Raw genomic sequence first — 4,971 nt, forward strand, 5'->3', positions numbered from 1 at the left:
GCCATGTGGTCTCCTCCGGGGCAGGCGGGATTTGAACTCATGCGGAAGTGGCTTTAGCTTCTCAGTGCAGTGCTTTAACCCGCTGCGCCACCAGGGAGGGCCACCATCACCACTCTTAATGGCTAGCTCCTATCACCCTTCAGTTTTTAACTTAGAAATTAATGTCTTCTATTTTAAAAAGACTTTCCCTGATGACAAAATCTAGGAAAAAAGCTTCAATCTCTTTAATCTCTTTATGAGATTAACCTGTTTTACTTCCTTTACAGAACTAGACTCTGAAATTATCTCTGAGTCTCTTTATTTGCATTATCTGTCTTTTCACTAGAATGTAATCTCCTTGAGATAAGTCACTAGTTCCCCAGTACCAAGAACAGTGCCCAGCACAAAGGTTAGACTTAATAACCATCTGAAAATATATATATCTATAGATATAGATAGACAGACAGACAGACAAATAGATAGATAAGTATATAGATAGATAGAGAGAGAGAGAGAGAGAGGTAGGTAGATAGATAGATAGATAGATAGATAGATAGATAGATAGATAGATAGATAGATAGGCAGGTAGGTAGATAGACCTATGAGGAATTGGCTCACTTGACTAAAGAGTATGGGAAGTTCAAGATCTGTAGTCATCAAGCCAGAGACCCAGAGAAGCAGACGATATTGTTCCAATGTGAGCTCCAGTCTGAAAATATAAGAAAACTGATTTTTTTTTTTACTCAAAACAATTAGGTAGCAAGAACTCTGCCTTACTCAGTCTTTTATTATATTTAGTCTTCAGTGGATTGAAAGAGGCCCACCCACACAGGGCGGGCAATGCCCTTTACTCAGACAACTGATTCAAATGTTAATCTCATCCAGAACCACCTTTGAAAATAACAACACACTCAGAAATAACACACAACTATCTGGACACCCTGCAACCTAGTCAAGTTGACACATGAATTAACCATCACACTTTCCGATAACCTTAATATGTAGGTAATGTTATCCTTGCTCTTTAGTTGAGAAAACCCAAGACACAGAATTGAGAAGTTAAGTGCCAGCACAATGTCACATCCAGTGAGTGTAAAAACATAAGAGTATATTAAGTGTAAACAGTCTGACCTCAGAGCCCACACTGTAAATATTTATATTTATTTGCCTCCCTCACTGCACATAGGTACATAAGAAGTAGGGAGCGCTTGATAAATCGTTGCTTGATCTCCACTATGTCAAATAAGCAAAGAGCATAGGACAAACTCTGGGGCGGGGTGGGGGTGGACAACCAACTCCACAGGTGCTCAGCTGCTGTCATAAGGTCTCTTGGGGTACCAAACTAACTTATTTATGGGCCATCATATTCCTTTAATCATCACTTTTCATTTCTTCAATATATCCTAAGGCAATGAAACACCTAGAACTTTCTGCAGAAACTCGGTCCCAAAATCATTTCTCCTTTACTGACTTTTTTTCCACAGTAGACAGACTGCAGGGACCATAATGACCATTCTGTATTCCAGAATTGAGTGAATACATAAACTATCAGGTGTACAACTCAGAATTAACCAAAAGCCTTTGCAAAAAGGTAACAAATGTGATATTCCCATTAGAACCAAGGCTATCCTGAGATGAATTTGCTGTGCAACATATGTTGCAAATGGGTAGTGCTTAGAATGGTGCATGGCTCATAATTGCCACTCAGCAAGTACTTGTTAAGTGAATAATAGTGGCATAATAACATTTTTGGTCATTTGTTAGTTTTGTTTTGTTATTCTTCAAGATCACTGCTTCTCAGTTGAATCTTTGAAGGATTTGGATATTCAAGTTTGTGATCGGGAGTTAGGAAAACCAGCCTTGTTCTAATATAACAAAGGGGTAAAAATTGAAGTTCTCTTAGGGCTATCTAGAGGGATAGGTAAAGAAAGAAAGAGGAGACAACTGAAAGTAGTCCCTGGGTTCACAGGAGTGAAGAGAAAGTGAGAAATCCCTTAGTAGCTAGGGAAACTAGGGATGTGAAAAAAAACTGAATTCCAAATACAAAAATTGAGCTTATTCATTTGGCAAGCTGCTATGTGACTTCTCCAGTTAACTTTCATAAAAATCACAATCATTTCTTCTGTTTCATTGATGAGACTTTTTGAGGAACTCATGAAAGGAGTTGAGTTTTATCTGATTCCCCAGGAAGCAGAATCAAAGACAGCACACACAGAAGCTAGAACTAGGATAGGATAAGATAGAAATAAAAGTTTGAACTGATTTAATCTTATCAGGGATGTTAACAAGTTGGTAGAGCTCAGCGTGCCACTGGCTATCCCAATATCAGGGTGGCCATGAAATGAAGGAAATTCTCAAGGTTACCATCAGCAGAAGTCAGAGTCATCCCTCATCCACCTCCCTGGTGATATTCCACTGGGGATTCTCACTGACATTGCACCAATCCCCTTGAATTCAATGTGCCTACATCAAGCTCTTCTGTGACTCACAAGGATCTTGTAGCAAAAGAAATGCAGTGGAGGGCAAAGCCCTCACTATTAGGTTAATTCCTAATGAAGACCTCAATGTTCTCATGTATCATTTGGTAATTGAGATTCTCAATTAGTTGCCTTCTCTCTGGTCCTCATTTTCCTCTCTTTCAGTTAAGCTCAACCTTCAGCCCCCACAATGGAAGTCAACAAAATGAGGTAACAGCTTTCTATGTGAGTCACTCTGGGCGACTGTGTTGAGAGAGCACTGTGGGGCAAGCAGCCAGAGTCCAGGCAAGTGCTTCAGCCCTCCAAGAACTGGCATCCAGCCCGAGAAACACTCTCACCTGATGACAGACCAGTAGGATGAGTCCTGGAGGAAATAATTCCCAACAGTCAGAGGAGCCTTTTGGCTTATGCACAGAAATGCTCTTCTCAATTAAAAATGTTGTCATCCTTCACACTGCAATATAAAATCCTTTTATACTGTGTTCACATTTCCACAGATTTCCATCTACTCTGCACATTAAAGATGGGTTCCTTCCATGAAATGTGACATCTCTAAGCTACTGTTATACCCCAACAGGTTGATGAAAAGGACAGAAAATGGTCTGCTGGCCCTCAAAGCACGAGTGCTAAGGAGAAGATTTCCATGAACTATTTCTCTTTGCTAAGCACTCAGAAGAAAATTCTAAGTGGTTGGAAGAAGACTTTGTTTTCTGAAAGACTTTTAGTTATTCCTGAGAAATCCCTCAGCTTATTCCCGGAGAGAGGTCATCTCTTAGACGCTGTCAGTCAGACAGAGATCAGCAGCCAAGGAGAGGTGCTCAGAGAGACTTCCAACTAATGCAGCCAGAGGAAAACTGCCAAAGAGGCAGAGCTCCTTAGGATAAATAAATTGAAGGATATTGGGGGATAAAAATAAATCCTTTTTGAAAATGAAAGATGGAGGGTTGGTGTATATACAAATTGCCCTGTACATCAAATTCTGAACAATGATGTTGCCAGGGCTGGCCCTGCAGGCCAATGACGCAAACAAAGATCTTCTCAGACATAGTTGCTGGCCCTTCCCAAAGGCATCCTGTCTCATTTCATTCTCATACAATTTCCTACAGGGTGTTCATAAAGATTTCACATTGGATATAACCCTGGTGGACCTGGGATGGGACCTTCAGAATAGGGGTTTGAGAGCACAACCTAAACACAGAGACTATAGCTGGGCAACTAGGTTGTCCAGCTTAGTAGTTCCTGGGTGAACACTACACCAGACACGTCAGCCTTAAGTGTCACTGGTAAAGCACAGTGACACGGAATCTATAAGAGGAGCAAACATTCCAGAGTCTGAAGTAGCTCATATCGGAGTATAGCTATCACATCATATACTCTGGAAGTGGAAACCAAAATCTGTGCTTCCAATGTGAAGGCAGTGGAAATTAGAGTTTGGAAGTTCTGCCTTGATGATGGAGAGCTGATTAGTCAATGGTTCAATGGGAACCAACACAAGAGCTTAGTACTGGCTGTTAAGCAAGAGAAGTAGGGAGAGTATTTATTTGGTATTAGATGAGGGTCCCAGGTATAAGTATTAGCAAAAATGTTGTGGTGTGCAAGGTGAGACTCTAAGAGGGCCCCAGTGGAAGCTGCCTAGCTAGCAGGGCCCCGAATAACATGACAATTTCAGGTCCACTGAGATGATAAGGCACTCACTGTTAAGATAAGCCTTGCCACAGAGAGATTATCCTAATAATTTCATAATTATTATCGACAAACAGGGATACAAGTCTGAGGCTAACAATGTTTTTGCTGCAATTCTTAAAGAACACAGTTAAACAATTCAAAGACCTATAAGATTGAAGAGTTGCTTGCTGAATTTTAAATTAAATTTTAGATAGCTAAACTGGCAGTTAAGAGTTTTTATAAATTTTTGGTACAATCACTATGGAAAGCTGTGTGGAATTTCCTCAAACTACTAAAACCAGAGCTACCATAGGACTCAGCAATTGCACTCCTAAGAATCTATCAAATGGACACACAAAAATTAATTCAAAAGGATACTGTATTCATATGTTTATTGCAGAACTATTTACAATAAGTAAGATTTGGAAACACCCCAAATACCCAAAAGATAAATGACTAGACCAAGAAGTTGCAGCAGTGCTCCTAAGTTTGCCCACCTGTAACCATGCAGGCCTCTCTGCAAACCTGTTTCTTTCAGGACAGATTTTCCTACTTACTTGTGCCTCGCAAGAGTCTTTTACTCCTCTGTTCCTTCCCCTAATAAACCTGCTCTTCACATATAACTGGCATCTCTGTCTCGCCACCTGGGACCTCGCCATTTATTTCTGAAAGGGGAGCTCTGGTGAAAACTTTCCCAATGTGAATCCACGGAACCCACACTCCAAACTCACCTCCAGAAACAACATCAACAGCGGTAAAATAATAATAGTAAAAAAAAAAAAAAAAAGCAGGCAACTGTAAATCAGAGATATTCTGCAAGAAAGGGGAGTGGGAGGATCAAAACAAGGGA

This window comes from Condylura cristata, unplaced genomic scaffold (assembly GCF_000260355.1).
Source record: "Condylura cristata isolate star-nosed mole 26May11 unplaced genomic scaffold, ConCri1.0 scaffold00015, whole genome shotgun sequence".
NCBI classification, from domain to species: domain Eukaryota; kingdom Metazoa; phylum Chordata; class Mammalia; order Eulipotyphla; family Talpidae; genus Condylura; species Condylura cristata.